The sequence below is a fragment of the Aulostomus chinensis genome, chromosome 1 (genome assembly GCF_037954235.1).
Source record: "Aulostomus chinensis isolate RoL2024-O1b breed Wild chromosome 1, RoL_Achi_v1.0, whole genome shotgun sequence".
NCBI classification, from domain to species: Eukaryota; Metazoa; Chordata; class Actinopteri; order Syngnathiformes; family Aulostomidae; genus Aulostomus; species Aulostomus chinensis.
In genome coordinates this window covers 30,217,287-30,243,402 of record NC_141320.1, presented here as the reverse complement: position 1 = coordinate 30,243,402, position 26,116 = coordinate 30,217,287, and the positions used below count along the sequence as shown (strand labels likewise).

The following is a 26,116-nucleotide window of genomic DNA, read 5'->3' as shown; positions in this document are numbered from 1 at the left end:
GAAGAAATGAATAGGAATTAATGATCAATGAAGCAACTGTGAGTCAGTTGGAGAGTGGCTGTATACCTGAGTTCATCCTGGTGGATCTGGGACTTCATTCTCATGCCTGGCCCCATCATGCCTCAGCACTGAAGAGGTGCTTTTGTTGAGATGAGACGCTTCTGTCCAACAAATGCGACATTCAACCTGCAGAAAAGAACATGAGTGCTCAGCTAAAAGTTCCTTTCTTCTTGGTGACTGGTGTTTCTTAGTCTTAGACCACCAGGTTTCCAATGAGGTGTATCGGATACGTTGTTGTGTGCCGCTGAAATCCGTCCAATTCCGGCGTTGTTTCCTCATGAAATATGTTTGCCTTAAAGCTCATTAAAGTGTTGCACCACAATATCGTTCACCATAACTGAGTCAACTTCAAGATAACCTACTTCTACATTCCAGTCCCGGCTGCTCCTGTTCTGCTGCAGTCCAGAAAACAACAACCCGATACAATTGGCGCTCCTTCCCACAGCTCCGGCCCGGATCCGCATGGTTCCGCTGACTGACTGTGAGACGCGCTCCCTCCAGAGTGGCACAGCCCGATGGGGGTCCTTATCTGGCACGGGGGCGTAAAACAGGTGCGACTGGAAAGCCTGGTTTATTCTGCGTCGAGGGAACGCGTTGCTCTGCAATTCACCGCCAAGCCGCTAGGGGGTGGGGCTTTGTCTTTATTGTTTACGGGCTCTTGTCGGATTCCTCGGTTTTCTTCCGGTCACAGACAACAATTGTTGGCCATTTGTCAGTCTTTGTAGTGCCGCGAAGAGGCGTTGTAGAGGTGGTCGTACTTGAGCACCTCCTCGATAATCCTTTCTTCAGCTTGGTCCATTTTTTCTTGGAGCTTTCACCACAGAAACTTTGAAAATGGCGGTGTTGTGCTGCGACTGAACCGGAAATAACGTTCTGAGCGGACCAATCACAGTCCTCGACGTTGACGTCACCACGCGTCGACGCGATGCGTAAGCAGGATTTTTTGGAGGCGCGTTTCAGGCTACGGCGGAGGTATGAATACTTCGCGACACAGAAGCATAAATCAGGCTTTATAGTCCAACAGGAAGTTAGCATGTCAGGGATGAGACACCTGATAGTCCAACAGGAAGTTAGCATGTCAGGGATGTTTATCTTGAAGACGTTTCACCTCTCATCCGAGAGGCTTCTTCAGTTCTAGTGGAGAGTGTGGAAGCTCCATCTTATAAACCTATGTGGGAGTGGTCAGTGCTATTGTGGTGGAAACGACCCTCCCGAGACTCACCTGGCCTCCCCAAACGACAGTCGTTGTGCGGTGTCAGGGAGTTTCACCGACCACTCAGATGCTAATGGGCTGTGCTGGCATCAGCCGTTCCACATGGGTCTTTCAGCTGAACTCTTTGGGGAAGCTTTGAAAGGACTTGGTTGTAAATAGGTGAAAGGAAATGTCGCAGTCCACCTCCTCTGTTCAAAGATGGTTTCTCTATCCTGACGTGGATGGCTTCTTTAACTCCACTTTCAAACATCTGTCCTCTCTGTCGAGTATTTGGACATGGTCGTCCTGGAAGGAGTGGCTTTCCTCCTTGAGGTGGAGGAAAACCGCTGAGTCCTGTCCTCCAGAGTTGGCTCTTCTATGTTGGGCCACGCGCTTGTTGAGGGGCTGTTTGGTTTCCCCTATGTAGAGATCCGTGCAGGCCTCACTGCATCTGACAGCGTATACCAGATTGCTTTTCTGGCTGTGAGGGGTGGGATCTTTGGGGTGAACCAGTCTTTGTCTCAGAGTGTTGTCTGGTTTAAAAGACACAGGGATGCGGTGCTTATTATAGATTCTCCTTAATTTCTCAGAAACCCCTGCCACATAGGGGATCACTATGTTTTTTCTCCTGCCTTCTTCATCTTCCCTCCTCCAGGAGGAGGGAACGTCCAGTTGACCAGATTTTACTTCGCTTCGATCTACGATGACCTGGATGAATGAGAACCTGCACAGACATGTCAGGGATGAGACACCCTGATAGTCCAACAGGAAGTTAGCATGTCAGGGATGAGACACCCTGATAGTCCAACAGGAAGTTAGCATATCAGGGATGAGACACCCTGATAGTCCAACAGGAAGTTAGCATGTCAGGGATGAGACACCCTGATAGTCCAACAGGAAGTTAGCATGTCAGGGATGAGACACGCTTATCGTCCAACAGGAAGTTAGCATGTCAGGGATGAGACACGCTTATCGTCCAACAGGAAGTTAGCATGTCAGGGATGAGACACCCTGATAGTCCAACAGGAAGTTAGCATGTCAGGGATGAGACACCCTGATAGTCCAACAGGAAGTTAGCATCTCCATGGTTCCCTTGACCAGAAGCCAGGGGGATCGTTCCATTCTGACATCTTGATTGACATTTGTCCTTCTCTTAGCTAAATAGCTGGCAATTATTTTAAGAAAACCTTGATTTACTTTTTGTATTTTGATCTTCAGCTCATTTGCATACGTTTGTTAAAATTCTCCCCTTTTTGTCTTTTTTTTCTGCTGTTTTTAGCACAAAGTCCACCTGGTGCCTAAAGACCAGTTCAGCATGGACTACGTTGAACCTTCAGTCCGCTGCATCAGCACCCATGGACGGTTCCCCCCTGACAGGAGGATTCTGGTGAGGAACATTAGTGGGACAGCGCTCTTGTTAGAACGGTTCTGATCCACCTTCCCTCCCCCTGTAGCTCCTCCTGTGTCCCCTCAGCGCTCTTGTTAGAACGGTTCTGATCCACCTTCCCTCCCCCTGTAGCTCCTCCTGTGTCCCCTCAGCGCTCTTGTTAGAACGGTTCTGATCCACCTTCCCTCCCCCTGTAGCTCCTCCTGTGTCCCCTCAGCGCTCTTGTTAGAAGGGTTCTGATCCACCTTCCCTCCCCCTGTAGCTCCTCCTGTGTCCCCTCAGGCTCTTGTTAGAACGGTTCTTATCCACCTTCCCTCCCCCTGTAGCTCCTCCTGTGTCCCCTCAGGTTTCCAAACTCCCTCCCACTGGCTGGTGCTGAAGGAGGGCCAGAGCTCCTCCTACAGGAGCCCATCCTGGCCTCCCCCGCTGCAGCTCCTCCACTGACCTCCCACCAGAGAGATGAGCCCCCTGGTTCAGAGGTGACAGACCACCTCTGGGAGCAGACAACAGAGACCACATCAGGCTGGACTCCGTGCAGGTACGGAGGCTGACGGCTGCTGAGTGAGTGAGTTTACGACGCTCCCACCACTGCTGCTGGATTGATTTAACACATCTGGAATATTTAGATTTATTCTGGGTCAACATCTGCATCTGTTGAAGTCCTCAGTCTCCATGCAGGTGGTGTTGTTCCAGCTAAAAGGTCTCAATAACAGCATCACTCCAGGTGAAACCATTCCAAAGAAGGCTCAGTGGAGCTGGCATATCAGCCTCAATGGAAGCCTGCTGCTGCTGCCAAGCTCTCCATGTCATCATGGAAAAGTTGATTGTTCAACTCAATGTTTTTCCCATTGGGAGGAGATTTGTTGTTCCACCATGAAGTCTTTTCTGGTGATGAGTTTGTGTGTTGTAGTAGCATGAAGACATCTTGTTATCATGATCAACTCCTCTGGCCTGGTGGAAGAACGCTGCTGTGTTTGGATTCAGACGAGTCAAATCTGAACCAGGGACTTGTAGTTTTATCCTCGGTCTCTGGACTCATAAAATGGAGACCGGCCCAGTTTGACACTTTTGAACTCCTCCATGATGTTCAAATCTCATGACTGAGATTCGTGATTGGAAACATCGGCGGTTCAGGAAAGAAAACATGTACCATTGAACATCGCTCTCATCCTTCTACTCAGAACGCTGCGGTGGACTCCACCGTGTCCAGGCTTTGGGCAGATACGTCTTCATCCTCCACCACCACCAGCCGCTCCACCCCACCCACCCTGTGCAGGTCTACATTACCAGGGTCGGATCTGGCAGGGTGGAGGATCTTTGATTCATCTTAGCTTTCCTGATCCGGCTGTTTGAGAAACATTAAAATGGAGATGGTTGTTTGTGTCTTTCAGGCCACGCCAACGCCTCCTTCTGTCCCCACGCTTACGGCTGCCGAAAAGTGCCGGTGTCTGAAAACCAGATCATTCTGGATGTGCCGGACCACCAGGTCCTCCTCACCTGCAGGTTCCTGCAGGCAGAGCCCTGTGGTGGTAGGTTTCCTGCTCCTCTGCTGGACTGATACCCTCTCCCTTTCCCCACACGTATCTGCTGTTTCTACTCCGTGCCTCCTTCTCCTCTGTCAGGCCTGGACTTCTTCCTTCTGTCTCTCCAGGATCACGTCCTGGTGGTGCCTGAGAGCAGCTCCAGCTCCAGCTCCCTGAACCAAGAACCACTGGAGAAATCTGACCACTTCATCAGCAACTGTGGCCTCAACAGCTTTCATGTCAAGTCGGTGTCTCTCAGCCTGAGTTGGTCCCTGTTCTGTATCCCTGAATGTTCAAGAGGAACTAAACTGGGCCTGACTGGGACGCTTCTGTCTGCTCAGATTTGGGTTGTGAATGCATTCAGATGTCATTTACAAGCATTGGAACTAAAGACCTGAGCCTCAAGAATATTTAGTTCTTGATTTACTTTCTCTTGCAGGGTTTCACTTTGTGCAAATTTTCTTTTGAAGATCTTTGTTTTTTTGTTGTCCTTCCATTTAGCAAGTTTGGCTAAGAACCGTTTCCCCACTAAACTAATTTTCCTAAAATGTCTCGCTAACGTTTCCTTTTTCTCTGTCGTCCTTCTTGTCCTTCGTCTCCATTCTGTCTCAGCTCAGCTGAGTCTCTTGGGCTCTCTTCAACAACGGCGCCCTGCCTTGTGCCTGCCATGAAGTTGGAGCTGAGAGTGACACCTGCGAGTCATTTGGTGGTCGGTGCCGCTGCAGGCCCCACGTGATTGGCCGAGACTGCTCCATGTGGGCCGCGGGCTGCTGGGGATTCCCCACTGCAGACGTGAGTGTCAGATTGGATGAATGATGAGTAATAAGGGCTTTTAATGATGAGTGAGAGGACGGACCAAACCAACCTGTCCAACCATCAGAGGACAGCTTGTTGTTCTAGTTTCAACTCTTCCTACATTACCGTCAGCATCATTTTGAGTTCATTAGCAACTATCACTACATTACTGTTAGCATCATTTTGGGATCATTAGCAATTCTTACTACATCACTGTCAGCATCATTTTTGAATTCATTAACAATTCTTCCTACATAACTGTAGCTTTAACTTTAGCAGCTCTTACTAGATTACTGTTAGCATCATTTTGAGGTTATTCGAAAATTTCACTCCATTACTGTTAGCATCATCTTGAGATCATTAGCAATTCTTCCGACATCACTGTTGCAATATTTTGAGGTTCGTAGCAACTTTTACTACATTACTGTAGCATCATTTTGAGGTTCGTAGCAACACTTACTACATGACTCTCAGCATCATTTTTAGGTTACTCGCAACTTTCACTACATTACTGTTAGCATCATTTTGAGTTCATTAGCAATTATTACTACATCACTGTCATATCATTTTAGATCATTACCAATTCTTCTGACATCACTATAGCATTATTTTGAGGTTCGTAGCAACTCTTACCACATGACTGTCAGCATCACTTTGAGGTTATTCGAAACTCTTCCTAGATGAGTGTCAACATCAGTTTGAGGTTATTCGAAACTTTCACTCCATTACTGTTAGCATCATTTTGAGTTCATTAATGGGTTCTTTCGCAATTCTTAAGACATCACTAGCATTATTTTGAGGTTATTAGCAATTCTTAGTACATCACTGTCGCATTATTTTGAGTTCATTCGCAGCTCTTACTACATTACTGTCAGCCTCATTTTTAGTTTTCTCGCATCTTTCACTACATTACTGTTAGCATCATTTTGAGTTGATTAGCAATTCTTACTACATCACTGTCCCATCATTTCAGATCATTAGCCATTCGTACTACATCACTGTCACATTATTATGAGGTTCATAGTAACTCTTACTACATCACTAGTATTATTTTAAGGTTATTACCAGACTTACTACATTCCTGTCAGCATCATTTAGAGGTTATTAGCAATTCTTACGACATCACTGTAGCATCATTTTGAGGTTAGTAGCAACTCTTACTACATGACTGTCAGCATCACTTTGAGGTTGTTCAAAACACTTACTACATTACTGCAAGCATCATGTAGTTTATTTGCAACTATCACTACATTACTGTAAGCATCATTTTGAGTTCATTAGCAATTCTTCCGACATCACTGTAGCAATATTTTGAGGTTCGTAGCAACTTTTACTACATTACTGTCGCATTATTTTGAGGTTCTTAGCAACTCTTACTACATGACTGTCAGCATCACTTTGAGGTTATTCGAAACTTTCACTCCATTACTGTTAGCATCATTTCGAGTTCATTAGCAATTCTTATTACATCACTGTCGCATCATTTTGAGATCATCAGCAATTCTTACGACTTCACTGTAGTATTATTTTGAGGTTATTAGCAACTCTTACTACATTACTGTCAGCATCACTTTAAGGTTATTCGAAACTTTCACTACATTACTGTTAGCATCATTCTGAGTTCATTAGCAATTCTTCCGACATCACTGTCGCATTGTTTTGAGGTTCGTAGCAGCTCTTACTACATTACTGTCAGCATCATTTTTAGGTTACTCGCAACTTTCACTACATTACTGTTAGCATCATTTCGAGTTCATTAGCAATTCTTACTACATCACTGTCCCATCATTTCAGATCATAAGCAATTCTTGCGACATCACTGTCACATCATTTTGAAGTTCGTAGTAACTCTTACGACATTACTGTTGCATTATTTAAAGGTTCGTAGCAACTCTTCCAACATGACTGTCAGCATCACTTTGAGTTTATTGGCAACTTTCACTACATTACTGTTACCATAATTTTGAATTCATTAGCAATTCTTACGACATCATTGTCGCATCATTTTGAGGTCATTAGCAATTCTTACGACATCACTGTCGCATCATTTTGAGATCATCAGCAATTCTTACAACATCACTATAGCATTATTTTGAGGTTATTAGCAACTCTTACTACATTACTGTCAGCATCATTTTTAGGTTATTCGAAACTTTCACTACATTACTGCTAGCATCATTTTGAGTTTATTTGCAATTCTTACTCCATCACTGTCGCATCATTTTGAGATCATTAGCAATTCTTCTGACATCACTGTCGCATCATTTTGAGATCATTAGCAATTCTTCTGACATCACTTTCGCATTATTTTGAGGTTTTTCGCAACTCTTACTACATTACAATCAGCATCATTTTTAGGTTACTCGCAACTCTAACCACATGACTGTCAGCATCGCTTTGAGGTTATTCGAAACTTTCACTCCATTACTGTTAGCATCATTTTGAGTTCATTACATTTCTTACGACATCACTGTCGCATCATTTTGAGATCATTAGCAATTCTTCTGACATCACTGTCGCATTATTTTTTAGGTTCATAGCAACTCTTACGACATTTCTGTTGTATTATTTTAAGGTTCGTAGCAACTCTTACTACATGACTCAGCATCACTTTGAGGTTGTTCGAAACACTCACTACATGACTGTCAGCATCACTTTGAGGTTGTTCGAAACACTTACTATATTACTGTAAGCATCACTGAGTTGATTAGCAACTATCACTACATTACTGTAAGCATCATTTTGAGTTCATTAGCAATTCTTCCGACATCACTGTCGCCTTTTTTTGAGGTTCGTAGCAACTCTTACTACATGACTGTCAGCATCACTTTGAGTTTATTCGCAACTATCACTACATTACTGTTAGCATCATTTTGAGTTTATGAGCATTTTTCACGACATCACTTTAGCATTAAATTGAGTTCAATAGCAACTCTTACTCAATGACTGTCAGCATCACTTTGAGGTTGTTCGAAACTCTTACTACATTACTGTAAGCATCACTGAGTTTCTTAGCAACTATCACTACATTACTGTTAGCATCATCTTGAGTTCATTAGCAATTCTTACGACATCACTGTCGCATTATTTTGAGGTTCGAAGCAACTCTTACTTCTTTACTGTTGCATTTTTTAAGGTTCATAGCAACCCTTACTACATGACTGTCAGAATCACTTTGAGGTTGTTCGAAACACTTACTACATTACTGTTAGCATCACTTTGAGTTAATTAGCAACTATCACTACATTACTGTTAGCATCATTTTGAGGTTAGACACAACTCTTACTACATGACTGTCATCATCACTTTGAGGTTGTTCGAAACACTTACTACATTATTGTAAGCATCACCGAGTTGATTAGCAACTTTAAGTACATCACTGTTAGCGTCATTTTGACTTCATTAGCAATTCTTACTACATCACTGTCGCATCATTTTGAGATCATTAGCAATTCTTCCGACATCACTGTCGCATTATTTTGAGGTTCGTAGCAACTCTGACTACATTACTGTCAGCATCACTTTGGGGTTATTCGAAACGTTCACTCCATTACTGTTAGCATCATTTTGAGTTCATGAGCAATTCTTTCTAAATCACTGTCGCATCATTTTGAGATCTTTAGCAATTCTTCCGACATCTCTGTCGCATTATTTTGAGGTTCGTAGCAACTCTTACTACATGACTGTCACCATCACTTCGAGGTTATTCGAAACACTTCCTACATTACTGTAATTATCACTGAGTTGATTAGCAACTATCACTACATTACTGTTAGCATCATTTTAAGTTCATCCGCAATTCTTCCGACATCACTGTTGCAATATTTTGAGGTTCGTAGCAACTTTTACTACATTACTGTCGCATTATATTGAGGTTCGTAGCAACTCTTACTACATGACTGTCAGCATCACTTTGAGGTTATTCGAAACACTTACTACATTACTGTAAGCATCACTGACTTGATTAGCAACTATCACTACATTACTATTAGCATCATTTTGAGTTCATTAGCAATTCTTCCGACATCACTGTCGCAATATTTTGAGGTTCGTAGCAACTTTTACTACATTACTGTCGCATTATTTTGAGGTTCGTAGCAACACTTACTACATGACTGTCAGCATCACTTTGAGGTTATTCGAAACTTTCACTCCATTACTGTTAGCATCATTTTGAGTTCATTAGCAATTCTTAATTCATCACTGTCGCATCATTTTGAGATCATTAGCAATTCTTCTGACATCAATGTCACATTATTTTGAGGTTCGTAGCAACTCTTACTCCATTATTGTCGCAATATTTTGAGGTTCGTAGCAACTCTTACTACATTATTGTTGCATTATTTTAAGGTTCGTAGCAACTTTTACTACATTACTGTCAGCATCACTTTGAGTTTATTAGCAACTATCACTACATTACTGTTAGCATCATTTTGAGTTGTTGAGCAATTCTCACAACATCACTGTAGCATTAAATTGAGTTCATTCGCAACTCTTCCTAAATGACTGTCAGCATCACTTTGAGGTTGTTCGAAACACTTACTACATTACTGTAAGCATCACTGACTTGATTAGCAACTATCACTACATTACTGTTAGCATCATTTTGAGTTCATTAGCAATTCTTCCGACATCACTGTCGCAATATTTTGTGTTTCGCAGCAACTCTTACTACATCACTTACGCATCATTTTCAGATCATTAGCAATTCTTCTGACATCACTGTCGCAATATTTTGAGGTTCGTCGCAACTTGTACTACATTATTGTTGCATTATTTTAAGGTTAGTAGCAACTCTTACTACATGACTGTCAGCATCACTTTGAGTTTGTTCGAAACACTTACTACATGACTGTCAGCATCACTGACTTGATTAGCAACTATCACTACATTACTGTTAGCATCATTTTGAGTTCATTAGCAATTCTTCCGACATCACTGTCGCAATATTTTGAGTTTCGCAGCAACTCTTACTACATCACTTACGCATCATTTTCAGATCATTAGCAATTCTTCTGACATCACTGTCGCAATATTTTGAGGTTCGTCGCAACTTGTACTACATTATTGTTGCATTATTTTAAGTTTCGTAGCAACTCTTACCACATTACTGTCAGCATCATTTTGAGTTCATGAGCAATTTTCACGACATCACTGTAGCATTGAATTGAGTTCATTAGCAACTCTTACTAAATGACTGTCAGCATCACTTTGAGGTTGTTCGAAACTCTTACTACATTACTGAACGCATCACTGAGTTTCTTAGCAACTATCACGACATTACTGTTAGCATCCTCTTGAGTTCATTAGCAATTCTTCCGACATCACTGTCGCAATATTTTGAGGTTCGTAGCAACTTTTACTACATTACTTTCACATTATTTTGAGGTTTGTAGCAACACTTACTACATGACTGTCAGCATCACTTTGAGGTTATTCGAAAGTTTCACTCCATTACTGTTAGCATCATTTTAAGTTCATTAGCAATTCTTACTAAATCACTGTCACATCATTTTGAGATCTTTAGCAATTCTTCTGAATTCACTGTCGCATTATTTTGAGGTTCGTAGCAACTCTTACTCCATGACTGTCACCATCACTTTGAGGTTATTCGAAACACTTACTACATTACTGTTAGCAACATTTTAAATTCAATAGCAATTCTTCCGACATCACTTTCGCAATATTTTGAGGTTCGAAGCAACTTTTACTTCATTACTGTCGCATTATTTTGAGATTCGTAGCAACACTTACGACATGACTGTCAGCATCACTTTGAGGTTATTCGAAAGTTTCACTCCATTACTGTTAGCATCATTTTGAGTTCATTAGCAATTCTTACTAAATGACTGTCAGCATCACTGTGAGGTTGTTCGAAACTCTTACTACATTACTGTAAGCATCACTGAGTTGATTAGCATCTATCACTACATTACTGTTAGCATCATGTTGAGTTCATTAGCAATTCTTCCGACATCACTGTCGCAATATTTTGAGGTTCGTAGCAACTTTTACTACATCACTGTCGCAATATTTTGAGGTTCGTAGCAACTTTTACTACATCACTGTCGCAATATTTTGAGGTTCGTAGCAACTTTTACTAAATCACTGTCGCATCATTTTTAGGTTAGAAGCAACTCTTACTACTTTACTGTTGCATTATTTTAAGTTTCATAGCAACCCTTACTACATGACTGTCAGCATCACTTTGAGTTTGTTCGAAACACTTACTACATGACTGTCAGCATCACTGACTTGATTAGCAACTATCACTACATTACTGTTAGCATCATTTTGAGTTCATTAGCAATTCTTCCGACATCACTGTCGCAATATTTTGAGTTTCGCAGCAACTCTTACTACATCACTTACGCATCATTTTCAGATCATTAGCAATTCTTCTGACATCACTGTCGCAATATTTTGAGGTTCGTCGCAACTTGTACTACATTATTGTTGCATTATTTTAAGTTTCGTAGCAACTCTTACCACATTACTGTCAGCATCATTTTGAGTTCATGAGCAATTTTCACGACATCACTGTAGCATTGAATTGAGTTCATTAGCAACTCTTACTAAATGACTGTCAGCATCACTTTGAGGTTGTTCGAAACTCTTACTACATTACTGAACGCATCACTGAGTTTCTTAGCAACTATCACGACATTACTGTTAGCATCCTCTTGAGTTCATTAGCAATTCTTCCGACATCACTGTCGCAATATTTTGAGGTTCGTAGCAACTTTTACTACATTACTTTCACATTATTTTGAGGTTTGTAGCAACACTTACTACATGACTGTCAGCATCACTTTGAGGTTATTCGAAAGTTTCACTCCATTACTGTTAGCATCATTTTAAGTTCATTAGCAATTCTTACTAAATCACTGTCACATCATTTTGAGATCTTTAGCAATTCTTCTGAATTCACTGTCGCATTATTTTTAGGTTCGTAGCAACTCTTACTCCATGACTGTCACCATCACTTTGAGGTTATTCGAAACACTTACTACATTACTGTTAGCAACATTTTAAATTCAATAGCAATTCTTCCGACATCACTTTCGCAATATTTTGAGGTTCGAAGCAACTTTTACTTCATTACTGTCGCATTATTTTGAGATTCGTAGCAACACTTACGACATGACTGTCAGCATCACTTTGAGGTTATTCGAAAGTTTCACTCCATTACTGTTAGCATCATTTTGAGTTCATTAGCAATTCTTACTAAATGACTGTCAGCATCACTGTGAGGTTGTTCGAAACTCTTACTACATTACTGTAAGCATCACTGAGTTGATTAGCATCTATCACTACATTACTGTTAGCATCATGTTGAGTTCATTAGCAATTCTTCCGACATCACTGTCGCAATATTTTGAGGTTCGTAGCAACTTTTACTACATCACTGTCGCAATATTTTGAGGTTCGTAGCAACTTTTACTACATCACTGTCGCAATATTTTGAGGTTCGTAGCAACTTTTACTAAATCACTGTCGCATCATTTTTAGGTTAGAAGCAACTCTTACTACTTTACTGTTGCATTATTTTAAGTTTCATAGCAACCCTTACTACATGACTGTCAGCATCACTTTGAGTTTGTTCGAAACACTTACTACATGACTGTCAGCATCACTGACTTGATTAGCAACTATCACTACATTACTGTTAGCATCATTTTGAGTTCATTAGCAATTCTTCCGACATCACTGTCGCAATATTTTGAGTTTCGCAGCAACTCTTACTACATCACTTACGCATCATTTTCAGATCATTAGCAATTCTTCTGACATCACTGTCGCAATATTTTGAGGTTCGTCGCAACTTGTACTACATTATTGTTGCATTATTTTAAGTTTCGTAGCAACTCTTACCACATTACTGTCAGCATCATTTTGAGTTCATGAGCAATTCTCACGACATCACTGTAGCATTGAATTGAGTTCATTAGCAACTCTTACTAAATGACTGTCAGCATCACTTTGAGGTTGTTCGAAACTCTTACTACATTACTGAACGCATCACTGAGTTTCTTAGCAACTATCACTACATTACTGTTAGCATCCTCTTGAGTTCATTAGCAATTCTTCCGACATCACTGTCGCAATATTTTGAGGTTCGTAGCAACTTTTACTACATTACTTTCACATTATTTTGAGGTTTGTAGCAACACTTACTACATGACTGTCAGCATCACTTTGAGGTTATTCGAAAGTTTCACTCCATTACTGTTAGCATCATTTTGAGTTCATTAGCAATTCTTACTAAATCACTGTCACATCATTTTGAGATCTTTAGCAATTCTTCTGAATTCACTGTCGCATTATTTTGAGGTTCGTAGCAACTCTTACTCCATGACTGTCACCATCACTTTGAGGTTATTCGAAACACTTACTACATTACTGTCAGCATCACTTTAACTTTATTAGCAACTATCACTACATTACTATTAGCATCATTTTGAGGTTAGTAGCAACTCTTACTACATTACTGTAAGCATCACTGAGTTTATTAGCATCTATCACTACGTTACTGTTAGCCTCATTTTGAGATCATTACCAATTCTTCTGACATCACTGTCGCATCATTTTGAGATGTTTAGCAATTCTTCCGACATCACTGTCGCAATATTTTGAGGTTCGCAGCAACTCTTACTACATGACTGTCAGCATCACTTTGAGGATATTCGAAAGTTTCACTCCATTACTGTTAGCATCATTTTGAGTTCATTAGCAATTCTTACTACATCACTGTCGCATCATTGTCAGATCATTAGCAATTCTTCCAACATCACTGTCGCATTATTTTGAGGTTCGTAGCAACTCTTAGTACATGACTGTCAGCATCACTTTGAGGTTATTAGAAACGTTCACTCCATGACTGTTAGCATCATTTTGAGTTCATTAGCACTTCTTACTAAATCACTGTCGCATCATTTTGAGATCTTTAGCAATTCTTCTGACATCACTGTCGCAATATTTTGAGGTTCGTAGAAACTCTTACTACATGACTGTCAGCATCACTGAGTTTCTTAGCAACTATCACTACACTACTGTTAGCATCATCTTGAGTTCATTAGCAATTCTTCCGACATCAGTCTCAATATTTTGAGATTCGTAGCAACTTTGACTACATTACTGTCGCATTATTTTGAGGTTGGTAGCAACAACTACTACATGACTGTCAGCATCAGTTTGAGGTTATTTGAAACGTTCACTCCATTACTGTTAGCATCATTTTGAGATCATTACCAATTCTTCTGACATCACTGTCGCATCATTTTGTGATCTTTAGCAATTCTTCTGACATCACTGTCGCATTATTTTGAGGTTCGTAGCAACTCTTACTACATGACTGTCAGCATCACTTTGAGGTTATTCGAAACGTTCACTCCATTACTGTTAGCATCATTTTGAGTTCATTAGCAATTCTTACTACATCACTGTCGCATCATTTTGAGATCATTAGCAATTCTTCTAATATCACTGTCACATTATTTTGAGGTTCGTAGCAACTCTTACTACATTATTGTTGCATTATTTCAAGGTTCGTAGCAACTCTTACTTCATGACTGTCAGCATCACTTTGAGGTTGTTCGAAACACTTACTACATTACTGTAAGCATCACTGAGTTAATGAGCAACTATCACTACATTACTGTTCGCATCATTTTGAGTTCATTAGCAATTCTTCCGACATCACTGTCGCAATATTTTGAGGTTCGTAGCAACTCTTACTACATGACTGTCAGCATCACTTTGAGGTTATTCGAAACTTCCACTCCATTACTGTTAGCATCATTTTGAGTTCATTAGCAATTCTTACGACATCACTGTCCCATCAGTTTGAGATCATTACCAATTCTTCTGACATCACTGTCGCATTATTTTGAGGTTCGAAGCAACTTTTACTACTTTACTGTTGCATTATTTTGAGGTTCATAGCAACTCCTACTACATGACTTTCAGCATCACTTTGAGGTTGTTCGAAACTCTTACTACATTACTATAAGCATCACTGAGTTTATTCGCAACTATCACTACATTACTGTTAGCATCATTTTGAGGTTAGAAGCAACTGTCACTACATGAGTGTCAGCATCACTTTGAGGTTGTTCGAAACACTTAATACATTACTGTAAGCATCACTGAGTTAATTTGCAACTATCACCACATTACTGTTAGCATCATTTTGAGTTCATTAGCAACTCTTACTGCATGACTGTCAGCATCACTTTGAGGTATTTCGAAACTCTTATTACATTACTGTAAGCATCACTGAGTTAATTAGCAACTATCACTACATTACTGTTAGCATCATTTTGAGTTCATTAGCAATTCTTCCGACATCACTTTCGCAATATTTTGAGGTTCGTAGCAACTTTTACTACATTACTGTCGCATTATTTTGAGGTTCGTAGCAACACTTAATACATGACTGTCAGCATCACTTTGAGGTTATTCGAAACTTTCACTCCATTACTGTTAGCATCATTTTGAGTTCATTAGCAATTCTTCCAACATCACTTTCACAATATTTTGAGGTTCGTAGCAACTCTTACTACATTACTGTTGCATTATTTAAAGGTTCGCAGCAACTCTTACTACATTACTGTCAGCATCACTTTGAGTTTATCAGCAACTATCACTACATTACTTTTAGCATCATTTTGAGTTTATTAGCAATTCTTACGACATCACTGTAGCATTAAATTGAGTTTAGTAGCAACTCTTACTCCTCCTGGAACCGTCACCTTACCGTGGTGGAGGACTTTGAGTTTCCTAGTGACCCTAGGAGCAATGCTGTCGGGGGCATTTTTCCCCTGGTAGGGTCACCCAAGGCAGACTGGTCAGAGGCGAAGGGCCAGACAAAGAACGGTTCAACAGACCCTTCATGGAAAATCCAGCAAGTGCTACATGTACCCTGCCCGGAGGGGCACCGGGGCCCCGCCCTGGAGCCAGGCCCAGGGTGGCGGCTCGAAGGCGAGCGCCTGGTGTCCGGGCCTTGGTCCGTGGGGCCCGGCCAGGCCCAGCCCGAAGAGGAGACACAGGCACGTCCTCCCTTGGACTCACCACTCATCGGGGGAACCGGAGGGGTCCGGTGCAATGTGGTTTGGGTGGCAGTTTCAGGCGGGTGCCTCGGCTGTCTGAACCACAGACATGGAAGCTGGCTTTTGGGACATGGAACGTTACCTCCCTGGTGGGGAAGGAGCTGGAGCTGGTGCAAGAGGTTGAGTGTTACCGGCTAGATATAGTCGGCCTCACCTCGACACATAGCTCTGGGTCCGGAACCCGAGTCCTTGAGAGGGATTGGACTTTCTCTTTTGCTGGAGTTGCTCCGGGTGAGAGGCGGAGGGCGGGGGTGGGCTTTTTGGTTGCCCCTTGACTCTCTGCCTGTACGTTGGGGTTTACCCACGTGGACGAAAGGGTTGCTTCCCTGCGCCTTCGGGTCGGGGAACGGGTCCTGACTGTGGTCTGCGCATATGCGCCGAACACTAGTTCAGAGTACCCACCCTTTTTGGAGTCCTTGGGAAGGGTACTGGATGGTGCCCCGGCTGGGGACTCCATTGTCCTACTGGGAGACTTCAACGCTCACGTGGGCAACGACAGCATGACCTGGAGAGGTGTGATTGGGAGGAACGGCAGGCTCGACCTGAACCCGAGTGGTGTTCAGTTATTGAACTTCTGTGCAAGTCGCAGTTTGGCCATAACGAACACCATGTTCGGGCATAAGGATGCCCACATTGCACATGGCACCAGGACACCCTAGGTCGCAGGTCTATGATCGATTTTATAGTCGTATCATTTGACCTGCGACCGCATGTTCTGGACACTCGGGTGAAGAGAGGAGCTGAGCTGTCAACTGATCACCACCTGGTGGTGAGTTGGATCAGATGGCAGGGGAAGATGCCGCGCAGACCTGGCAGGCCCAAACGAGTAGTGAGGGTTTGTTGGGAACGCCTGGCAGAAGAACCAGTCAGAACGATCTTTAACTCCCACCTCCGGCAGAGCTTTGATCACATCACGGGGGTAGTGGGGGACATTGAGTCCGAATGGGCCATGTTCCGCTCTGCCATTGTCGAGGCGGCTGCTGTGAGCTGTGGCCGCAACGCTGCTGGGGCCGGCCGCGGGGGTAATCCTCGAACACGCTGGTGGACACCAGAGGTGAGGGGAGCCGTCAGGCTGAAGAAGGAGGCTTACAGGGCATGGCTGGCCTGTGGGTCTCCAGAGGCAGCTGACCGCTACCGGCAGGCCAAACAGTGTGCAGCTGTGGCGGTCACCAAAGCAAAAACGCGGGCGTGGGAAGAGTTCGGTGAGGCCATGGAGAATGACTATCGGTCGGCTCCAAAAAGGTTCTGGCAAACCGTCCGTCGCCTCAGGGGGGGAAGGCGGCAACTTGCCCACACTGTTTACAGTGGGGGTGGGAGGCTGCTGACGTCAACTGGGGAGATAATTGGGCGGTGGAAGGAACTCCTCAATCCCACCAGCACGTACTCCGTGGAGGAGACAGAGTCTGGGGAGTACTTGGGGGCGGGGTCGTCCAATCTCCGGGGCAGAAGTCGCCGAGGCAGTTAAACAACTCCGCGGTGGCAGAGCCCCGGGGGTGGATGAGATTGTTCGAAACTCTTACTACATGACTGTCAGCATCACTTTGAGGTTGTTCGAAACACTTACTACATTTCTGTAAGCATCACTGAGTTAATTAGCAACTATCACTACATTACTGTTAGTGATGTCGGAAGAATTGCTAATGAACTCAAAATGATGCTGTCGCAATATTTTGAGGTTCGTAGCAACATTTACTACATGACTGTCAGCATCACTTTGTGGTTATTCGAAACTTTCACTCCATTACTGTTGGCATCATTTTGAGTTCATTAGCAATTCTTCTGACATCACTGTCACATTATTTTCAGGTTCGTAGCAACTCTTACTACATTATTGTTGCATTATTTAAAGGTTCGTAGCAACACTTACTACATTACTGTAAGCATCACTGAGTTTATTAGCAACTATCACTCCATTAACTGTTAACATCATTTTGAGTTCATTAGCAATTCTTACGACATCACTGTAGCATTAAATTGAGGTTCGTAGCAACTCTTACTACATTACTGTTGCATTTTTTAAGATTCGTAGCAACTCTTACTTCATGACTGTCAGCATCACTTTGAGGTTGTTCTAAACTTTCACTTCATTACTGAAAGCATCACTGAGTTTATAGCAACTATCACTCCATCACTGTCAGCATCATTTTGAGTTCATTAGCAATTCTTACGACATCACTGTCGCATCATTTTGAGATCATTAGCAATTTTTACAACATCATTGTAGCATTATTTTGAGGTTATTAGCAACTCTTCCTCCATTACTATTAGCATCTTTTTGAGTTCATCAGCAATTCTTCCGACATCACTGTAGCATTATTTTGAGGTTTTGAGGTACCTTTGTTTGTAACCGATCTGCTGACCAGCGAGACGCCACCACGCACGGCTGTCGGCTCCGTAAAGGAGGGAGAGGAAGTGGAAAGGATGGAGAAGGGTCGGACCAGGTCTACTTCTAGGTGACCACTCACTATCGTCTTCCACACTGCCCCTCACGATGGGGAGTGTAGCGCTATCCTGCCACAGTACATTTGTTTCATTCTTTTGCTCTTGCACTTTAATTAAAATGGACTTGACTTGAGAATGTTTTGTTTCAAAATATAGATGAATTCCCAGATTTATAGGTAGCATGAGTATGAAGTTGCACTTGCACCCGGTGGGAAAATGTCCTCTGCATTTGACTCTAACTATGTAGGAGCAGTGGTAGCAGTGTCAGCCTGGGGGCTTGGTCAAGATCAATGACAGGAGTAGCAGACAGGTAATATCCATAGCATGCATGTTGTTTTAGAGGAGTAAGGGTACACTGTTGGTCTCTCACCTGATGCGCTGTCATCAGCACAAATGATCTGTTCCTAAACATCAAAATCTACCATCCCCCTGATTGTTTTTTACAACTGGAGTACTGGTTAACACTTTAGAAAGCCTTCATTCAGAGCTGTGAAGAACCTTGAACCTGATATCCCAGACATCAAAGTGGGCCACTAACTGGCCAGATGAAGCTATGCTAGGCTGCTGTATCCTGAAGAGCTAAAGTAGCAGCTTCTGAGAGGGATGCTAACCTGGATGTGTTCATCTCCTACTTTAATATCAGCAGCCCAACTTGGAGCTTTGACAGCCTCCAGCTTGTTGTTCCTGTTTCTGCTTCAGTCAACAGGGAACTCCAACCTGCAGTAGAATCTTCAACAACAATGGAATAGAAAAGTGAGGAAGAAAAACTAGAATAAACTTACAAAGCTGAGAAATGTTCATGAAGAAGAAAGGCACACGTTATGATTGAGGCCAGAAACTAAAACTCCACACCAAATGTACTTTGACTTGTAGGATAATGAACTTGAATGTGTTGAAATAGCAGATCAATGAATCCACTACCACACAACAAGATGATGACCCCCTACCACAAGATGGCGTCACAGATCCTGACGGTCTGTGCAGGAAACATCGAGCAAAACATTACAACAAAGCTCCTGTTGTTCCCTCCAGGAAAAACTGTGGCTCTGATGAGAAGAAGGATCCCAGCCTCCTCTGAGGATCCATGGCCGCACCATTGGGTAGAAGGACGATGGGGTCGGCACCAGGAGGAACCCTGGTGTCTCCGATGCAGGGAAGATGGAGCAGTGAAGAGGCCACATTGTGGCATCCTAAAGAGGACATTTGGTGGAGCCTGAGACAGCAAACATCACGCCCCCTTCATCAGAAGAACCACAGCACCAGAAGAAAGAATCCTGGCAGTGACGACAGGGAGGATCAGGGTGACCTCCTCACCACCACCTTTGAACCTTCAAGTGAACTTTAAAAAGCTTTAGAGTGGAGAAGGATTTTAAAACATTTTATTGTTTTTTCCTTTCATTCTCATTTGTGCGATTGTCTGATTTATTAGAAATAAACACTGTCTGCTGGGTTTACATCGACTGTGATTCTCTTTTTGCATGCAAGTTGAAAGTTCTGCCAATAAAAACCACAAGTATTTGAAGACCAAAGGAAGAACCCCCAAAGTCAGGACCCTGAGATCAAAGTGAGAGCTCTGATCTCAGAGGTCTGGGATATTTCCCATCCCATGGCCCTTCAAATAAGAGCCCTGTGTCACTGTCTCAAAGTTTTCAACCGTATTTGTTTGTTAAATTAAAACCAGACGACCACTGTGGTCCTTTTTACACGGTAAGTAAAGCACAGATGCCCTGGTGGACCTGTTGGCACCCTGGACTTTGAATCCAGTGACCTGAGTCCAAGTCTCCGTTCCAGCAGGTTTCCTGCAGCCTTCAGCAGAGCTGCCATGTTTCTCTGTAGAGAACTAAGTGATGCTCTCAGCAGGTTGAGGGCACCACCAACAAGTGAGGGATGAACCTCTGACTTCCTTCTTGTCAAACAGGAAACTCCTAATACCTCATTTGAGTAAAGTACCTCATATTCCTGACATCCAAGTAGTAGTGAAGTGGAGGAAGAAGGGAGGAGATCTCCAACAGGATCCTTCTTCCCTCTGTCCTCCTTGATCTCATGGATCACCACAGTCAAGGGGAGACCCAAGCTCCTGGATGGATCTGGCACTCAGGAACTGCTGAGTTTTCCAGTGGACTTTGTTCCATCCATGGTTCAGGAGCAGGACTCCTCCTGGTTAACCTGGTATCTTTCCACCCAACTGTGGGTTCTTGGAGAATTTTTCATGTCATGTCAAGAAATCAGGCTGGTGGGTTTTTCAATGAGAGAAATTCTGGTAACTTAATTAAGTGGCATGTTTGTTGAAGCAGTAATTAACTGATAAATTAAGGAAGGCCTGGCCAGTCTTTGCTCCCAGGTCATACGATGGAGTTAGAAAGTCCTGAATAAATCTGGAGTTCCATGATTTCCTTGTGGTTCTTGTTCCTTTTGACAATGTAGTCTGGAACAAGAGCAAGATGAACCTCCAAATATCAACAGGTTGATTGCAGGTGATGTCAAGTGGTATTTTGAGGAACCTCCTCCTTGTGTTTGGTTCCATGGTGGAATGGTGAGCCCTCTGGACTCTGGATCCAGTGATCCCAGTTCAAGTCTTGGTGGGACCTTCCTGTCTGGAAGGTGTCCCATGTAACAAACTGATCAAGAGATGCAATGTGGTTCTAATGTTCTGGTTCATTTCTTGTCCTTTAGAAAAATGAAATTCATTTCTTACTGCCATGAACTCAGACTGTGTGTTTAATGTTAACAATAAATGCAACAACTAAGGAGCCAGTAGCTCCTGTGGAAAAAATTCTACTTTGTCAGTGAATTAATTCAGTCTGCAACTGTCAGTTTCTGTCAGGATGGCCGAGCGGTCTAAGGCGCTGCGTTCAGGTCGCAGTCTCTCCTGGAGGCGTGGGTTCAAATCCCACTTTTGACAAAGGACATTTTCTCCACATTCCTATGCATCCACAATGGTACATTCCAAACCCAGTTGAAGCTGCTCTCCACTGATGGGAGTGAGTGGTTGAACTGGCAGCAGAGGAGGCAAAGGAGCTTCCCTGTGACGTCCCAACATCGCCTGGTTTCCTCCAACATGGAGCAGCCACCAAACTCGAACTTCAATGTTGGATCAAAGTCTACTGAAGGAATGTGTTTTCTTTCAATTCACATTTTGTCCATTAACTTCATAATCAGAGTCTCCATCTCATCACATGACTAAAGTCTGGGTTCTGTGTTGGTGGTAAAATATCCTTCCATGCCCCTCACTAGTTTGCACACAGAAAAGCATATTTTACTGGTTTCAGATCTCTTAGCTTGTCCTCTCTCTTAAACCAGCTGAGGCAGCTTTCATTGTGTGATTCATTTTAAAATATAAAGATGGAACAGAGCCATTGGAATCAGATGTCAGGACATTTGAAGGAATGTCAATCTCCTGTTGAAATGTTGCAGTGTGCAGCTGAGGCTCTCTGGCAGTGGCACCAGGAGCCCCAATGGCAGAACCTGGACCCTCCTGGAGGAGAACCACAGGTGAGGGCCTTCTTGGCTCCAGATTGATGGAAATCAAGTGTCTGAGGCTGTTAGCAGCCATGAAGTTGATCTGGTTGGCACTGGTATTTGTTCTTGCTGCAGCTCAGGAGTGATTCAGGAGAAGAGTTTCAGAACAGCCCAGGTTGGGGACTGGAATTCTAAAATTTCCCCTGGAACCAAACAACCTTGGAGGGTAAAAGCTCCAATCATAGCCACTCAGATGCAGCAGCAGAAGAAGCTGTCATCCACCCTGACAGTCAGAGCATCGAGTCAAGGAAACATCACCATCTTGTAGTTCCAAACCTCCACCTGTCAGATTCAGCTACTTCTTATTGTGGGACTTTAAACTTGAACAGAATGGAATTTGGACAAGGAGTTTTCCTTCCAGTCCAAACATCATCGTCCAGCCTCCAACCAGAGGTCCATCAGTTATCATGGAGCCACAGGTGGAGTCTGGATTCTTTTCTAGAATGAGACGGCAATGACAGTCCTGCCAAGTGACATCACTGACATGAATGGATGACTTCAGTCACGTGACTGGATGACTTCAGTCACGTGACTGGATGACTTCAGTCACGTGACTGGATGACTTCAGTCACGTGACTGGATGACTTCAGTCACGTGACTGGATGACTTCAGTCACGTGACTGGATGACTTCAGTCACGTGACTGGATGACTTCAGTCACGTGACTGGATGACTTCAGTCACGTGACTGGATGACAGTGTAGATACCAATGTAGAGGTTGGGGAAATAGTCTCTGAGAATCCAGCTTGAACCCACAGCCTCCTTGTTTTCCAAAAACCCAAACAGCGACCATCAGTCTCCCTCCAATCCTGTACTTGGGTAAACAACAAAAACAGAGTAAAAGTCTCTGGCAACATATTTGTTTCATGTAGGGTTTCTTCATGTATGTGTGGTGTACCTGCTTTCCCAGAGGACTGCCATCTTTGTTCTGTGGGCTGACATGTTTTAGTGTCAACACAGGTCATAGCGCTGAGACTGAACTCTCATTCTCCTCCAACTATTATTTCCACCTCACACTCCTGCATATATTCAAGTGAACAGGGAACACAAATTTATGCTCAGCTTCTCCTGTGTATTCATCCACAGTCACTAAACAACAACCAAACCAAACAAAAGGGGTTTGCTAGCGTGGCGATCAGCTGTGGTTCACCATCTTATCCAGGTCACATGACTCAGGAGTAGCATGGCCGTCTGGCAACCAAAGGGTGGCTGGTTTGATCCTCACTTTCTCCAGTGACCATGTCAAAGTGTCCTTGAGTGAGATACTGAACCCCTAAATACTTCTGATGAGTAGGTTGGCTCCTTGCATGGCAGCCTTCAGCATCAGTGTGTGAGTGTGTGTGAATGAGAGGACATTGTTCAGCTCCTTGAGTGCTGCTGAGGTAGAAAGGCTCTGTACAAACTGAGTCCTTTTACCATTTCTTTCCTGCTTCTAGCGGCGCTGTCGTCACTTCCTGTGACCGTGGAGGGAAGGGGTCCCCCTTCAGAATAAGTTTGATATCATTGTTACTTCCTCTTCAACATGCCTTTAGCAGACCAACTCAGAGAGTACCACAGTGAGGTAGTGTGGCCGAGCGGTCTAAGGCGCTGGATTAAGGTTCCAGTCTCTGAGGAGGCGTGGGTTCAAATCCCACCCCTGCCATCATGTCCCAGGTCACTGGAGAGATGTGGCAGGTCTCTGACTACCTCTTCTCTGTCTTCCACTGAGGTCTTCAAACCTGTGACCAAAAGAAGAACCCTCCTCTGAGTCCACAGACCTGAGCATCGCTGCTCTGACTACCAGGTTACCTCCTGGTTATCAGGGTGAAGTCAATGGGGAGGTGGTCAGTTGTTTTATGACAGAGGCTTCATTGTGAATTAAATAATTTTAATTCTTTACTTGTAGTTTCATGCTGTTTCGATTGAAAAAGGCGAGTTCCTGGAGAAGATCTTCTAGGGGTCCAGGTTAAAGCGGTGCCCCAGCTGGCACCAGGATCTGACCCAGGTCCTGCATGGGAGATACTGTCAGTTCTGTTCTGCCCTGCTCACAACCACAGGCTGGTGTTGAGGCCTGCAGCAACCAGGGCCCCAGTCACCAAGGGTATAAAGGCTGGTCATTGTGGCAGTGGGAGGAGTCAAAATGAAGACCGACCAATGTGAGCAGGACGTTCCTGGAGAAGTCAGAAGAACTTGACCATGTTTCCTACAGTACCCAGGAGGCCTGGTAGTTGTTGAAGGAAGCTCCAAAAGCAAAGAGCAGACAGCAGGACATCAAAAGAAAAGATCCAGACACTAAAACTACAAGTAGAAACAAGAAGAAACACTAAAAGCTTTGGAAAGATACTACAAGGTTGGATATACATTATTATATACACTACTATTCTCACTGACTCCTAAAGAGGGACAGGAAACATTAGAATGTGGATCAGATCAGCTGATTTCAGTGTTGAGTCCATCCCTCCATCCACTTTCTATTCTTGTCCTTTCAGGGTCACGGGGGGGGGGGGGGGGGCGATCGCAGGTGACATTGGACAAGAGGCAGGGTTCACCCTGGACAGGTCAGAATTCCTGATGATGTCATCAGGGCTTTGACAGTAGCTAGAATTCTGTCTTTGATCTCAGGAGGACATGAAAGAAACACAACTGAGGAAAGTAGAGGAGAACATTCAGCTTCATTAGAAACACTTGAACTGTTGAACAGTAGAATTTGTTAGAAACAGTTTACAACACTGAGTGACAGGATTGAAGAGGGAAGGTTTTCTACTTGAAAATTAATTTGTAACTTTAAACTGGAGATGAACATTTTTAGTGGTTCATATTCTAACATACAGAGGAAGTCATGTCATTCCCTTTTTTAAAAAAGAAAAACATGTGAAGCTCCTCCCCCCAGCTCCAGATGGACAGACAGACATGAGAGTGGCCAGGAAGCAAAGAAGTGTTGTGCTCCTCTCCAGTGCTCTGGTGTTGTTGTGTTCTTCTCAGCTCCATCATGTAGACCTGCTGGCACTGGGCGCTGGTGGAAGTTTGCAGCTCTCACTGGAAAGTCCTGAGGCTCCTCCCACTCTGAAGCAGGCAGTTGCTCCCAGCCAGCCCACACTTTCACTCTCTGGTGTAGGAGTGAAGAACAAAATCAGAATCAAGAACCATCACTCTTTCATTGGGGCTCCTTTCTCCTTGTTCTGACACAGAAATTCAACAGCTTTTATCATTGATTTGACAGGAAATGTTGATGACACACTGGGATTTTTGTTCTGCTGCTGTCACTGTCAAGTGCAGCTGAACATGAGAGGTAGCAGGATCATTCATGTGTTCATGTTTCCAGCAGACAAGGAGGGAACCTGGGAGGACTTCAGTGACTCTGATCAGTGGTTCTCACTTCATCTTCTCAGTATAAAGTTTAAAGCGAGCTGGCCAGGAGTTGAACCTAGAATCTTCTGATCCGTAGTCAGACTCGTTATCCATTGCACCACCAGCCCTGTGAAGAAGCTGCTATGTTCATGTGTGCTTGCTGTTACAGAAAAGCCCAACAAGGTGGTGGCATTTTCAGGGGACACAATGGTGCAGTGGTCAGCACTGTGGCCTCCCAGCAAGAAGGTTCAGCTCTCCTCCTATTTGGTTGCTAGGAACCTGAATCAGTCCTCAGTGGAGCCGTGCTGCTGAGGCTGAGTGAGGCTGAGTGAGGGACTGAGCAGGAGCCAGCAGGTCCAAGCAGGTTCAGGCAAACTCCCCTCAGTCCACCAACATCAAAGCAGAGGAACAGAGTTCATCTAACAAAATGATTCATATCATCTCCTCTTGGAATGTTCTGGAACTACAAGTACACTTAAAATGGCTGACTTATGACCACAGAAGGAACTTTGAAGTAGATTTGATTTATTTAAGTCAGTCACAGTCATTTTTTCAAGAATTTAGTTCAGGTAACTTGATTGTTTTACTAAGATGAGCTTTAATGTTATACCATTGAAAAAAGACCTTCATGTATTTATGATGACATCACCAATAGGAGCCTTCAGTCTGTCAGGGGGTAGAGTTCAGTCACCACCAATGACATCAGAGTCAGAGTTAGAGATCAAAGACAGACATTAAAGTCTCACGTTAAAGTCTCTCTT

General features: G+C 43.3%; 1 long non-coding RNA gene and 1 other non-coding gene across 2 annotated transcripts; both read left to right on the top strand.

Annotated features, from left to right (window-relative positions):
* Window positions 1–4,916: 4,916 nt before the first annotated feature.
* LOC147271134 (uncharacterized) lies at window positions 4,917–19,960 on the top strand. Its single transcript, XR_015115743.1, has 2 exons — window positions 4,917–4,954; window positions 19,543–19,960. It is a non-coding gene; the product is annotated as an uncharacterized LOC147271134 (long non-coding RNA).
* A 1,369-nt stretch (window positions 19,961–21,329) lies between these two features.
* Window positions 21,330–21,412, top strand: trnal-cag (transfer RNA leucine (anticodon CAG)). Its single transcript has one exon. It is a non-coding gene; the product is annotated as a tRNA-Leu (tRNA).
* Window positions 21,413–26,116: the final 4,704 nt, after the last annotated feature.